At 42.7% G+C, this 16,079-nt stretch overlaps 1 protein-coding gene across 2 annotated transcripts in view; it reads left to right on the forward strand.

The window, feature by feature from the left end:
• Positions 1-16,079, forward strand: part of ANTXR1 (ANTXR cell adhesion molecule 1) — a 219,774-nt gene that overhangs the window by 90,944 nt on the left and 112,751 nt on the right. The gene's annotated exons all lie outside the window — the stretch shown is intronic.

The following is a 16,079-nucleotide window of genomic DNA, read 5'->3' on the forward strand; positions in this document are numbered from 1 at the left end:
CAGCCATAATTATTGATTCACTATCTGCAGTGACAAATGGTAAGAATACTCTACATTTTGTGTAATGCTGTGTGCTTCCAAATGTTTCACATCTTTGTGCCACAGTAGCCGTGGGAGGCAGGAGGATCATGAAGCACAAGGAGATGCTCGTTTATTGACTCTGCAGAGACTTTAGGGTCGGTCTCCTTATAGCCTTATGGCATAGGTGCTGGCTTGCTTTTAAAAAGGAAGAATTGAGGGGCGTGCCTTTTTTTTCCTCTTAACCTCTGAAAACCCCCTTGAATATTTAAACAGAGTAGGCACTGGCTTCCTTACAAACATCTGGAATTCCTGGCCTTGGAATAATTCCAAACATCTGAAACATTCAGTTCACTTTCTTGATACTTGGAGATGCTCTCACATATCCAAAAAGTGCATGCGATTCGAAATCATTTTGAAAAATCTCTGGCTAGTCATAGTGTGAAGGCTGGACTTGTGCCCTCTACCTAGTTCTTCCTTTCTCTCCCTTTTCAGTTGTGATGTTGCTCAAGTACACCTGCCCTCTCTTCTCAGCCCAAATCTCAGGTCATAAAGTCCCGAGGGTTAACCTCAAAGATGTCAAGTCTTCCAATGTAGGCTTCCCAGACAAGCAAGCCTCCAGATCCAAGCCCCCTCTAAAGATGAACAGAAACAGGATGCAGCGTGGCCATTGCCTGGAAGGTTACACAGAGGTGCTGTGTTAGCATAACATGAACTGTGGATGTACTCTGGGTTGGCAGAGGGACATTCTGCAGGCCTCTTCTCCAGCTTCTCTACGAAATTTTCTTTCTTGGGAAACCCAGCTCATCCTCTTCCCCCTCTTCTCCTCCTTTCCTAACATGTACTTTCCTAACATGTGCAAAAACCAGCACAGGCTCTCCACCTCATTAATATTCAAAAACAAATAAAGGCCTTAGGGGTAGGGATCTAGCTGAAGCCACAGTCTAATTGTGCTTGCCCACCCCGTGCTGACAGTTTGGAGCCGAGGAGGGCAGTCGCCCTATGACCTCCTTCAGCAAGCTCTCCTATACTCAAATATACGGTTATTAAAAGTACGCTAAGGGGGAAATACTGCAATTGGAAGAAAAAAAAAAAAAACACCTTGTCCTTCGTTTATTAATTCACACGCTCATTTCCATTCAGTGAGTGGTATGAACATGAAACTATGAGAACAGAAGAGGTGAATACATTTTAGGATACAACATAGTCAAATCTACATTTTTCTCTCAGCCTTATGGAGGTAACAGTCTCTATGGAGTCACCTCTGTGAAATAAAATAAATTTAGATTCCTGGACTTTTCCCATTCTCCTTTCCTCTCTCTAGATCCCAAGTTTTAAGATATTATCTATTTTCATTTTGACGGCATGTATTTCCTCTTTAAAGACTTTTTTCCTAAATGCTGCATTAGATTTTATAACAGGAAGAGAATATAATGCCATTATCGATCAGAAAAAGATCAATCAATGGCCCAGTAATGAAGCTAGGACTGTTGTGGCTCCAGCCAGTGCAAACGTGTTGCAGGCCCCAGAGTCTTTGACAAATAATACAACAGCAGATTCTGTAAACCCAAAGCTACACATAAAAGAACAAACTGAAAAATTAGATTTATAGTGGAACATGCTAACATGACCTTCTAAGTCTTCGAATGAATAATAAAAAATTAAAGATATAGAGCAGATATATAGATATGTTTTTAAATGGCTGTGAACAGCCCTAAACATTTATTGTCTTAAGGCACAAACAAAATGCCAACTTATTAATTTTTTTAATGCCAAAATTTAGAAATTATTTAAATATATTCTTTGATGATAAACATAACCCAGAAAATAAAAAGCATAAGTTGATACCTACTTCTCTCCCACGTTCCTTGCCTTTACTTAAAAATAAAATCAATAGGGGCGCCTGGGTGGCTCAGTGGGTTAAAGCCTCTGCCTTCAGCTCAGGTCATGATCCCAGGGTCCTGGGATCAAGCCCTGCATCGGGCTCTCTGCTCGGTGGGGAGCCTGCTTCTTCTTCTCTCTCTCTGCCTGCCTCTCTGCCTACTTGTGGTCTCTCTCGCTGTCAAATAAATAAATAAAATCTTTTAAAAATTAATTAGTTAATAAAATAAAATAAAATCAATGAATCAACCACTTAGAAATCTAAAACAATTTCTGGACCTGAATTCAATATAATAGATCCAGAAATTCTGGTCGAAATATGATTTTAAAAGTTGCAGGAGTGCCTGAGTGGCTCAGTCAGTTGAGCGTCTAACTCTTGATTTCGGCTCAGGTCATGATTTGGGGGTCATGGGATCAACCCCCACATCAGGCTCCATGCTCAGCACAGAATCGGCTTGAGATCCTCTCCCTCCCTCTCCCTCTGCCCCTGCCCCATTCCCACTCTATAAACATACATACATAACATCTTTTTAAAAAATTATATTGTGTGACCCTGCTCAAAAGAAGGAAACCCTCAGGTATAGAAACGAAAAAAGGGAATGCAAAATCTAAGCAGGAAGCAAAGCTGTGGAGGCTCTAGTCCCGGGAGTCTGCTGGCCGAGATCCCAACACTGATGCAGACACAGGACATCAGCTTGTGCAAGGCAGCAGGCAAGAGCAGAGCTGCCTGCAGAAATTCAGCTCCGATGGGCTATACCACACATTAACTAGATTTGAAAAAGCTGCTTAGTGGCTCAAAGAAGCAGGGAAGTAAAGATAAGATGTTCTACCACCCACATGATACAGAAGCACCAAATCAGGAACCAAACCCCAAAATGTGTCCATGACCATTGATCCCTTGGCCCTGGCAGTGGCAATGCCCATCTAACCCAACATACAACACTCCTGCAGCCAACAACCTCCTATGAAGAAGGGCTCACAACACCAAATGCCCAACCATATGAAGACGGATGAAAGAAACAGAACAAGCAAGAAAAAGGGACTGGAGAACAATTTGAAATATCATGTAAATAAACATATATAAAGTGTGTAGAAAGATCAATGAGACCAAGGGGAAGACCATTTAACAAAAGCAGATCTACAGAAGAATCTAGTGTAAATTTTAGAGTTGAAAAAGTTTATTCACTGAATTACAATTTAATAGATGGATTTAGCAGTGTGATTAGACAAAGGGGAAGATGACATGCATGATCTGGAAAATAAAGACAAGAAAATTCAGCCTGTTTCACCATTATTATTTAATATTGATCTGAAAGTTCTAGTAGCCATCCAGTAGAACTTTCTGTGATGATGGAAATGTTCTTAAATGATAGCTGCAAGCCACAAGTGATTACCGGGGACTTGATGTGGCTAGTGCAATTGAGGAACTGAATTTTTTATTTCATTTAATGTAAATGAAATTTAAACTTAAATGTCAATAGCCACTGTGACTACTATACTGGGCAATGCCATAGATACCACATTAACACAAGAAAACTAATGAGAGATCTAAGTACAAGAAAGGGGGTCAAACATCATTAGTTTAAAATTATGGTTATGGATTCCTGGGTGGCTCAGTGAGTTAAAGCCTCTGCCTTCAGCTCAGGTCATGATTCCAGGGTCCTGGCATCGAGCCCCGCATCGGGCTGTCTGTTCAGTGGCGAGCCTGCTTCCCTCTCTCTCTCTGTCTCCCTCTCTGCCTCTTTGTGATTTCTCTGTCAAATAAATAAATAAAATCTTTTAAATAAATAACTAAATAAATAAATAAAATAGAATGATGGTTATATCCTTCTGGAAAACCAAAGAGAATCAATAAACTATTGGACTAATAAGAAGTTTATTAAACTGGATAATTTTGAAATAAATAACTCCCTTATAAAAATCAGTATCTTTGTCGGAGTTCAGTAAAGATCAATTAGAATGGATTCCAGGAGACATAGAGTAATGACATAAAAAACCTGGTAAGAGGGGCACCTGGGTGGCTCAGGGGGTTAAGCCTCTGCCTTCAGCTCAGGTCATGATCTCAGGGCTCTGGGATCGAGCCCCGCATCGGGCTCTCTGCTCAGCAGGGAGCCTGCTTCCTCCTCTTTCCCTGCCTGCCTGTCTGCCTACTTGGGATCTCTATCTGTCAAATAAATAAATAAAATCTTTAAAAAAAAAAAACTGATAAGAATTAATATAACCAAACTTGTGAAGATATGTAGGAAGAAAGCCACAAAACTTGGTGAGGGATATGAACATATAAATAAATGGAGAAGCAGTATAGCTCCATACCCAATCAATGGAACCAAACCACCCAGGAAAAGAATCCTGGCCTAAGCCTAAGTGACCATGGCAAGTTATTTAACATCTCCCTGCCTCAGTTTCTCTCTCTGTAAAATGAGGATAGTGATAACAGCTCCTCTCTCATGAACTGCGATGAGGCTTAGATGTGGGGAGTGAGGCTTTCAACAGGACCTGGCACACAGCAGTCAATCATTGTTGGCTGCTGGGGTTAATGAATAATTATGACTCTCACTATGGTTAAGTAGAGCAGCAAGTGAATATTGTAAAGACATTAGTTGTCTTCAAACTAATATTTACTTTTAAAACAATCCCAATAACAATTTCAATGGAACTTTTTAAGTTAACAGAATAATTCTAAACTTTATATGGAAGAATAAACATTCAAGAATGGCCAAGAAAAATGTGGAAACTTGCCCTACCTGATTTTTAAGATGTATAAAAGAGCTGCGGTAATTGGTCTTTGAAACGATGTGTAACTGGTACCACAAAAGGCAAACTGAGCATTGGAACAGGAAAAACAAAGTCCATAATCAGAGCCCAACACTTACGTGAATTTAATGTAAAATAAAGCAGCCTTTCAAATCAGCAGGAAAAGAATAGATTACTCCCCCAAAATGGTGTAGGGACAACTGGCTAACCACTTGGAAAATAATTCAGTGAGATTTCTATCTCATAACTTACATCGAAACAAATTCCAGATGAAAAATTTAAATGTGAACATGAAACTATAAAAGTTCTAGAAGGAAACAAAAATAAACATTTACATAATTTTCTAGTTGGGGGGCTTTATATGCATATCACTGGAGGGAGAAAGAATAAAGAGAAAATTTAATAGTTTGGGTGCATATTTTTAATTTTTCTCTTATCTCCCCCTCAAAAATCTAAAGGGAACAGAAAACTAGCAAAATTATTTGAAAGATATATAACAAAGATTCAATAACCCTAATATACAGACTGCTCTTAAAATCAGTTAAGAAAAAAAAAGGAGCACATCAATGGATGAAAGCTATAAAAAGGAAATTTACAATTACAGTAGTGGTCAGCAAACATATGGAAAATGTTTACTATAACCAAAGACATGCAAATAATAGTAGTTACCTCTGAATAAGACCACTATTAATTTTTATTACATGCAAATTTTTTCTTCTAAGTTTTCTACAATCATGTCTCTTATGTGACAAGAAAAAAAAAAACAACTACAGTTGCTTAAAATTTAATTTTAAAATCCTTGTTAATTATTTACACCTAGCACACATCTTCAGTTTAGCATTTGGTTAGTTCTCCAATCACCACGCTGAACTCACTCCTGGCCAAGAAGATATCTTGGAAATCTTGACACAAACTTTATTTATTCTGGCCGCACTTTTTCCTACTCCAGTATTCAACATATTGTGCCAAGAAAAGATCCACTTTCAATTGGAAATCCGCTTGCAGAGAGATTAGAATGCTGAAAAGGAAACACTAGGGTATGAGCTGAGAAATGATCCATCCTAATGAGCAGTAAATTAAAAATGGGCTTTTTATCAATGCAATAATGAAAAACATGCTAGGCCATCCTGGGGCTGCGTGGCAAGGTAAGAGGTAGGACTATAAACAAAGAAACTGATTTTTAAAACTCACTAAAATTCAGCGTATAGGCCCTGTGAGAAATCCCTTTCCTGGCTTAATAGGCACACTTACTTTTTGATACAAAATGTTATTTCCCAGCTCGATCTCCAGTCTTATTCACTAGGCATGGCTCTGGTTTACTTTTCGTTCACTCTCAAAGGACAAAACTTTGCCCCCTTTGAAGATACTCTTTCAAATTGAACATTAGTCATGAAGGCAGTTCTAAGAGTTCCAAAGAGGGACTCAGCTTCCCAAGGGGACCAGAGATAACACTCACTCGAATGTAGAAGTCCCAATGTGTTTGTTTTTAAAAATCTGTCCAATTATCCAGAAACTATACTTCATTTTTAGAAGACACATGGGCCCTGGGGTTGCTGCAGGCACCCTAAGGAGATCATCGGAATGTACCTATGACGGGGGATGGGAGGGAAGGCAGAAGAACAAAGGCAAACTTCCCAAACAAAAGCCTACTGTTTCCTTTCTCCCTGGTAAGAGTAGTGCATCTTCTGGTCAAAGGTACTTAAAGCAATTTGGGTGCATGCCGGGGAGGTGCTGATGTCATAAGATGATAGTGGAAGGTCGCTTCGGGCAACTCAGAATCAGGGACAGAAAGGAGCATCTCTTCTCGAGGTGCCGAGTCAAGCTGCACATCAGTCTCCAGAAAGATTCATTTAAGTAATAGCAGCTACTGATTGCTGAGCACCTAACCCTGGGCCCTCCGCATTCTATCTCATTCTATCCTCACAGTACCCACGTGAGGGACAAGTTATTTGTATCCCTTTTTTGCTAAGTAGGAAACTAAAACTCAGAAGTGCCCCAAGGTCACCTAGATGGCCAGAGGTAGAAGCAATTTGGACCTTGGGTGATCCAGAGGCTTTTGACTACTTCCAAAACAAAGATCCCCACGGATCCTTGGGTCCCCTGATCCCAAATGTCCACCTAACCCTGATATATACCTCACTGAGAGGTGCTGATTCCCATGACTCCCCTTCATTTTGTAGGCAGGAAACCTCAGCTCAGAGAGATTTGGCTACTTGCCCAAGGTCACAGAGCATATGAATAGGGAGTCAGGACTTGAACTCAAGTTCAAGAAAAAAAGCCCTCCCAAATTCAGAAAGCCCTGGACCGGAGAAGGAGGAGCCCAGGCTCTAGTGTGTCAATGTAAGCAGTTGACTGTATGTTCACAGGTAAAGCACCTCTTCCTGACTGGCCCCTTTCCCTTGAACTTCAGGAGTTTCGTGTTATCTGGCAGTGTCTCCCCTTTGCCCCTGCTTTCAGAAAAAGCTCCGATTTTGCCAGTCATTTCTGAAGTGGCTCCTGCCAAGATTGTGTGAGTGTGTGTTCCCACCATTAAGGCCCAGACAAAAATATCGTAAGTGGAAATTTACTGGAGTGTTGCTTGGTCAGACAAAAGCCCCAGTCGTCAGGAATGGGATGGAAATAAAGGAGGGGTTGCCATCCCAGGGTAACTAGGTGGTAAGGATTTTCATTCTAGGACAAAAGACCTTCTTGAGGGTGTGAATTGACACAGCCCAAAGTTAGCTAGGGCCGTGCCTGATGGACTCACCCTTGACCTTGTCCCTACTCTACCATGCATGCAGTTGCCTCCCAAATGAAAATTCTAAGCGACACATGAACTTAGCACTCACTGTGCTCCTTTGAGGCATGGCTGGAAGAAAGCCTTGCTTGTGAACTTACTGAGACTGTCATTGTCCCAGCCCTGCCTATCCTGATGGGGACAATTGGACCCCTCTACTTCTGCACCCAATGCCTGGACTTCCATAAGCCCTGCCTGTCCTCACTTAATGCTGCTTCTTTGTCATTTCAAAAGGATGGTGGAAGAGAAGGGGAAAAAAAAAAAAAAAAAAAAAAAAAAGTCAGAGCTGGACCAGATTTAGGAGAACCCCAGGCAGGCTAACAATCTATGCCACCCCACCCCTTAAACTGGCATTCTTTAAATATTTGCTCAACACCCATTCAGAGAAAAAGTTGGATGCTGCTGAGGGAAAGGAAGAAAAAGAATGCTATCTGTGGATCCCTTCTCCATGCAATTCAGCTCTGGCCCCCTGTGTGCATACTGTAGCTGTTCCTTGGCATCCACTGTTATTCAAGTGTGTGCCTGGGGTCTCCTTCCCACCTCTTCACTGAGTCTCTATATAGGTCTGTGTTCTTTTAAAAGCAGTCAGTATCGATCACTCTGATTGTGTGGAAGGCTCTAGCCATTTTGGGAGGCTTGCCCTTCCATCCCAATTCCAAAGGTAAAACCCTCCCAAAACTAATTGTGCACAGCTGCAAGAGTTTGTGTGTCAGGAGACACATAGCTTGTGCATGAATCTGCAATTGTCTTCAACCAAGTAAAAGCAAAGCTTTAAAAAATATATTGATTCTTAGTAGATTACAGCTGTCTTGAGTGTACCACTTACTCTGACCTCAATTTTTAAAGGCTGATGCTTTGCTTAGAAGATAATTTGTAAGTTTTATAAATGTCAACCAGTCAAGAATTTTTTTTGTTGGAGATTTGTTGAGAGGAGAAAATATTTTGCAAGAGTCTTGGGCCCCATTACCTTCATTTAGTTTTCTTGCAATACATACACCATCCCTGTTACCTTCAGATAAAGATGAATGCCAAATACCATGATGTTATGTGTAGTATGATTCCAATTATGTAAAAAATAATATGCATAGAAAAAAATCCTGAAATAGTGTACCCTAGAGCAGTAACAGTGTTTATCACTGAAAGTTAGGATTACCAAGGATTTTCATCTCTTTTTTATGTACTTCTCTATTTCAGACTTCTTACTTGTTTCTCACACTCACTTTTCTGAGTCTTATATTGCTAAACATGTATTACCTTTATAATTAATAAAAATAACAGAAAATAGGAGCAGAAAATCACTTACATCCTGAGAAATCAAACCAATTGTGCTGAGGACCAGTTCCAGAAGCCAGTGAGCCTGGAACCACAAAAGTCACACCATATGTGGGACTGGGAAACATATATGCCCAAAAAAGACAATCTAGAGATAAGCAAGTCTGCTGGATAGCATCCCTATACTTCTCTGGGAATGAACTTGTGATCTCTTTTTTTTAACTTCTTCTCCTGGGGCCCTGATGGAATCTCGATCCTTGTGTACATGATGACTGGGATAGTGCACTTCATTTTATTCTAAGACTGCACTTGACTCCTGAGTCGTCTATTGCTATTTATAGGTGAGGTCTTCTGACTCTACAGCCTTCCCGTCCCCATCAGCTCAGAACCTTGGCAGCAATCTAAGTGCCACTTCTTCCCACTCTAAGCCCCGTTTAGCTATAAAGCTCTACCAAACAGAGTGGTTCAGGTGCTAAGCCTCCTACCACCAGGAACATCTGGACCCTTAAAACCCCGCTGGAGGCACTCTTCCTTACTCCAACCAGGTGTCTTGCAATGAACCTCAAGCTGTTCCTCCCTCCTCTACCCATTGAGTTATAACAACTCTGGACTTTTCTGAACATTCTATCAATACCTAGGGGCCATAGACCACCCAGTAAGATTGAAAGGACCCCTACGATGAGCAAAATATATATTTATAAAGCGTGATACTCATTATACCAGGATTTTCCACCTTGATACTATCGACGTTCAGGCCCACATAATTCCTTTTGAGGGGGAGAAGGATGCCCTGTGCCATGTAGGATGCGTAGTCCCATCTCTGATCTCCACTCACTAAACACCGGTACTACTTCTCTCCTGGTATGATAGCCAGAACTGTCTCAGACATTGCCAGTTGTCCCCTCAGGGACAAAATCACCCCATCAGAGAACCACGGCACTATATACCTGTACACAGATCCTATTTGGGTAGAGAACTTTCTTTTTGTCACTCCTATACCATCTAGCCCTGATACAACCTGGTAGATAAGTTGCTAGACATACTCAGTTTGCACATGTGTTCACATTTTGTGTTTTTCAGGTGTGTCAAAGCCAATGAACCTAGCAGTACCCCACTTTAGGAATAACAGCTGACATGTCAAGTGCTTATTAAATGCTGAGCATTTAATGCTATAATCTCATTAAAAATGACATCAGCTTATGAAATGAGTATGAATCGCATCTGATAGGCGAGATCTCTCGGTTGCAGATAGGATTACGTAGCCAGTGGGTGACACAGCTGTGATGGAACTCGAGCCCAGGCTCATAATGAGCTCCCTGTTTCTCCATCCTGGTCCAACCTACCCTCAGAGGCAGGAAGGCAAACCAAACGACATATCCTGGATACCTGTAACCTACAGGGACTGGTAAAATAGTTATGTAGAGGTCCAGGGAACTTACATGGGACCTGTTGGCCAAGTCCATTGCCTGATCTCATAGTTAACTAGCCAGTGAGGGCTTCCAAGGAAACCTTGCAATAATTCCAGGCCAGGGAAGTGGTGGGTAGATGCAGGTCATGCCTAAGAAGAAAGATGGTGGCCAGCTTGGCTCTGCGATTATTAAAGGCACCCCCCTCTGGCTTCAGCTGGGGACAAGAGGACATTACAGCAGATGTGCTGTGTTCTGAGGAGTATTCCCAACTGCCCCTCCACCACCTGCACACACCATCGCTTCCCATTCTGACTCTTGTTTCTCATTGCTCTGACCTCAGAACCACTGTTCAGCCTTTCCAAGTAGAAGCCATTCTCTCCACTTTCAAATTCTCTGCTTTGTTCCCTAATGTAGAGTTTAATGTCTTCTATCAAGAAAATCCATAGACTCGTTATCTCACCCATTTACGAAAACCTCCCCGCCCAGGGCCTAACACATAGTCCATGCCCAAGAAATATTAATTTCCTTCCACTCTAACCAATGGGCTCCATTTAGCTTTGCAGTAAGATCTCTGTGTTTGTGAATTATCATTGCAGGAGCCCCAGGAGGGGAATCATCTACCTCCTTTCTGGCTGGGGCTCCAGAGAGCTCAACCCAGATGCTTGGAATTTCACTAACTTGGAGTCACGCTGAATATCATTTTATTTCAGGTTTTTGCACAGCATTTTAAAAGCCTCATTCTTTCAAAGAGCTGGTTACTTTTGAAGTCAGCGAGAAGATAGAAACATCCAGCCTAACTCTAGCCTGTCTGTTCTCCCTTCGTTCAGACACATTCCCAAACCAGCTGATAATTTGGTGCTGAACAGTTATCCTTGGCTCAGGGATTCCCTGAAAATGCTCCCTAGACCCAGAGGAGATTGGGCGAAAGAGCAGGGTGAGCTCATTTGGTCCCTAACCTTCACTATTTTGTAACAGTAGGAATGTAAACTCCGCTGTGGAGCTTACATCAGCTTTTGGAGGGTTTCAACAAGCTCCGCCAGATAAGACTAAAGGGTTCGCTTGTCCTTTTGACCAGAGATAAATATTTACATCAAGAAAAGACTGCCAAGGCTTGAAAAATATTTGAATTATTTAATCAGCCCTATAAAAGGATTCACTGTGATTGGTGTTTGAATTAGCTAATGAATTTTAATCCTGGTTTTATCCCAAATCCATTAGAAAGTCACCAACTGCAGGGAGGAACTCTGGGAATTTCTTCAGTAATCTGAAAAGAATTATACTGACCCAAGGTCAAAACCTGGGAATGTACATATTTGAGTGTATGGTTCTGGAATATGGGTTCATGACAGTAGATGGCTGTCTCTCATAAGGTGGCTGAACATGACCACGGGGCTTTTCAATCCTGGTCCCTTCCCATAGGAGACAGTGTCCTCCAGCCCTGCCCATGGAGCATCTTAACCATTTGCCTCCAAAGTGGCCAGGTCACGAAAAGAAAGACTCGGCTCCTGGGATAGTTCGGCCTGTATCACAAAATCAGCTGTGAGATTATGACAATGTGAAATGGCCAGCTAGTTTAATTTCATTTAATAGTTTAAAGTACATCTGTTAAAAAAAAAAAAAAATGCTAGCTAGGTTGACCTTGGGCAAATCATTGCAACAAAACCTGGGTTTGAAGTTCAGGTCTGACATGTACGAGTGGTACAACACTAATTCAATCAACAAACCTCTCTGAGCCACAGTTTCCCAAATTGTAAATGATAAGTAATAGTAATGTCCAACAAGACCATGAGTGTATAGTGTCAGACAAAATCAGTATGAACATATAGATTCAGACATATATGTGGATACATATGTCTGTATCGTATATGTGGATACAGACATATGTGAGAATAAGATGGATGTGTGGGTACTTGGCCCCACCCTGTGCCCTGTGCTCATACCCTCAGGGGTGCCCCCTGTTCTCAAGCCTAGGGTGTTTGACAGTTTGGTGTGGTGCCACTCACTGATCTCCAAATCCTGGTTTAAATCAAGCTTCTGTTCAATTATCAGATTCTTGTAGACACATGTTTTAGATTAACCTATTTCGAGTGTATGCACCAAATTCTGAAATATCTTTGGCAAAAGGCAAGGAAATTTATATCTACAGATCATCTAAAAATTCCCTTAACTTCTGGTTTCAAACCCTTGCCCCTCCCTCATCTTCTCCCCCTTTGCCAACAAGCCAAGCTGGTCTCCTAGCTCCTGGTCTCCACCCGCCCTGCCCACTGAGTGCTAACAAGCAATGACTGCCCGGTGGACAGAGGGACTGGGACTCCGTCATCCTCGGAGAAGATTATGGTCCCACAAACATCCCAACACCACTGGCCTTGGCAGAGGAGGCAGCAAGGTTGGCATGGCCCCTGAGCCAAGCGTGGCTCAGCCGAGGGGGAAAGCTTTGTGCCCCACTTCCCAAGAGGACGTTCCAGGAAGGAGTCAGATGATGTGAGTTATGGAAACCAAATGGCCCTCCTTTGTTTAGAGAGAGAGAAAAAAAGTCACTCATTTTTGTGGTAAAGTGAAAACAGGCTCCAAACCAAACAGTCCCTCTCAGAACAGAAAATGCCAGCTCCCCAGAGCAGGCCCATAGCCCCAGAGGCTGATAAACTGATGGAAGGCGGTGTTGGGCCTGTGTGATAGCCTCCGCGATGTGTCCTCAGTCCTCCCAGTGAGGTTTTCCTCTGCTTTGCTCCAGAAATATTTGGTCTCTCAGGCAGGAAAGGAAAATGAAGGGAAGGAAAAGAGAAATGTCTAAGTGACCTAGGCCAATCTTGTCCTCTCGCTCCTTTCCAGTTGGGACAGAGGGCTGGGCAGGAGCTTTGCAGAGAAGAACCTAGAGGGTGCGTGGGCACTAACAGCCACGTGAGCAGGCCGGGCCCCGGAATCTCCCTCACGTAGCTGCAGGGCACTGTCTCTGACTGGGATGTCCCCTTCAAGCTGACCAGCACTTCCCACAGAATGCAGCCAAGAGTCACAAGGCCTCCTGTGGTTCCTCTGTGGCTGCTGCCCCGTGGGTCTGTGGGCTGACTCCTTGGGCAGGCATCTGCACTCCCAGGTATTGCTAGCACATGTACAGCAGGATGAGCCATGGGCAAGAGAAAATACATACAGTTTCTAGTCAGCCATGTTTATCCTGAGTTCAGTTTATTCTCTAACACAAGCCTTTCCTGGAATGGAGAGGCTCTTGGCAAGGGAGGAATAGTGGAGAATTCAGTGCTGGTCCTGGCTTTGCCTCTCATTTGCTGTGCAACTGTGGGTTATTGTTGCCTCCCTGGGCCTCCATTTTGCTTCTGGAAAATGAGCCCAATGCCCTTGCCTTGCCTCAAGTCACAGGGTTGTTATAGAAGGAAGGAAAGCATGACTCTTAGCAAGAGGGGGCAGCCAGACGGGCTGGGAGTGGATCCAAGCTCTCCTGTGTAACATTGGGCAAGTTTCTTCACCTCTCTAGTCTCTTCTCCACTTTTAAAATGAAGGGAGTAATATCCTTCCCCGGTAGCATCGCTAGCAGGTTAAATACAATGATGTGGTTTATGCCAATCGCACAGAGAGCGCCGACCCACAGCGTGCCCTGGGTTGAGTCCTGCCGGCATGAACATCAGCATAGGCTGGGGACTACCTTGAAAATAAAAATGCTCAGCTTGAGCATTGGGTGATCCGCCAGTGTCATCATAAGCTTCCTAGTCTCATTCAACACACCTCCACCATTCCAGCAATGGTCCATGATCGGCGAGTGTGAATTCTATGTATGAGGAGGGACCTCCAATACTTCTTATTGTTTTTAGGAAAAATCCCCAAAGCCCCACCATGGCCTACAAGGCCTCGGTCTTCTGGGTCCTGCTGCCTTTTCTAGCCTCATCTTGAGCCCCTATCTCACTCAAATTCACCAGCCTCGTGGGCTTCCTTTAGCTCCCAAAAAGCTCTGGGCTCCTTCCTGCCCCAGGATCTTTGCAGGGCCGCTTGTCCCACTCCATGTCCTCTTTGCCTGACCACAGGTCTCAGCTTATATGGCCTTTCCTCTAGGAAGCAGTTCCTGACCTTCCTTCTCTTTCTTTCTTTGTGCTCACCACAATTATAGTTAAATAGCCACATGCATCATCTCCAGCATGTCAGCTGCTTGAGTGAGGTGTTTTCATCTCTTTTGTTCATTGGAAAGCCTAGCACCATGCCGGACACATGGAGGACATTCAAAAGAATAGATTTTTTAATAAAAATGAGAGTGCTTAACAATGTCTCCCCTGCAGCTCCTATAAAGTCCATGAAATCAGAGACCATGTTTCTGTTCTCACAGCCTGTCTCTCTAGCTCATAGAAGGCCTTTAATAAATATTTGTTGAATGAATGAATGACTTGGAATAACCTCCCTAACTTTCCACCACTCAAAGACCTCCCCACACATCAGAGTCTCTGCCGTGCATCATCTCCTTCCATGGAGACGCCATGCTTAGCATTCAGACATGTCCTCTAACCCCCATCCCAGGTGGCTCTGCTCCTACAATCCAGCCACGGAGGGCATCAGACTTCCTAATCCATACTCAGGCAAGTGTGTAGTGTTTTCAGCCACAGTCCAATGTCATTAAGAGACACTGGTCTCGTAACAAATGTGCACAGCACAATACCATCCTTCAATTATACACATATTCCTTTCTGTCTTCTAGGGCAAGTGTTCGTAGTCACAGCTTGGTGAAAGGGGCTCATTATTCAGCTTCCTATCACCGGCAGGTCCTACTGCAATGTTTTGTACAGAGCACACACCCTTAAATGTTGCACTGTGAAGGCATGAATACTGTATACTGACTAAAGTTAGTAACTTCTCAGAACCTTGGACACAATGAAGTTTTTAAGAACCTCGAGATGAAAACTTTCTCAGCTTTCCCCAGTCACCCAGAGAGTAAGAGCCAGAACTTCCCACCTCCAGAGTCCCCCCATTCTCATCCATCTTCCACAGTTACAGCTGCTGAAACTCCCATAATCATCCCTTCAAGTTTTTTCCCCCTGAAACCACCAAAGTTCTTTTCATTCACCTATGTCCCATTTCCTAAGTTCTCATGCAAAGAATTTAGACCAAACTTCTTCCTATACTGATCTTTTCAAATCCTACTTACCTCCTACTCTACAATATATCTTCTGTTTGCTCTGCCTTTGCTTATGCAATTCCTCCCACCAGAACGTGTCTTCCTATCTCTCCGCCAAAGCACATCTCAAGTTTTGTGTTCCCTGTCAACTTACCACACCACCCGCCTGAAGGGAGCTCTCTGTCTTCTGAAGCCAAATAATATTTTGGCCTAGCTACTTCTTGTATGTGTCAGCAAGCTTTTTCTTCTTTAAAAAATTGAGATACAATTGACAAAAAGCATTATATTAGTTTCAGACATACAACCTAGTGATTCAGTATTCATATAGAAGGCAAAATGATCACCACAATAAATCTAGTTAACGTCCATCACCATACAGAATTACAAATTCTTTTCTTGGGATGAGAACTTCTAAAATTTACTCTCTTAACAACTTCCAAATATGCAAAATGGTATTATCAACTATAGTTGCCATGCTGTACATGATATCCTCATGTCTTATTTGGTAACTAGAAGTTTGTACCTTTTGACCATCTTCACCCATTTTGCCCAACCCCCCACCCCTGGCAACCACAAATCTGTTCTCTGTATCTATGAGTTCATTTCTTTTTTCTTTTTTAGAGTCCACATATAAGTGAGATCATACAATATTTATCTTTCTCTAACTTACTTCAGTTAGTGTAGTGTCCTCCAGCTCCATCCATGTTGGCACAAATGGCCAGACTTACTTCACCTACGACTGCATAATCTATGTTTTGTGCGTGTACACACACACGCACACACACGCACACACACATATACATTTGCCACATTTTCTTTATGTGCCCATCCACGGATGGACACTTTGGTTGCTCACTCCTGT

The sequence above is a fragment of the Mustela erminea genome, chromosome 7, assembly GCF_009829155.1.
Source record: "Mustela erminea isolate mMusErm1 chromosome 7, mMusErm1.Pri, whole genome shotgun sequence".
Taxonomy (NCBI): Eukaryota; Metazoa; Chordata; class Mammalia; order Carnivora; family Mustelidae; genus Mustela; species Mustela erminea.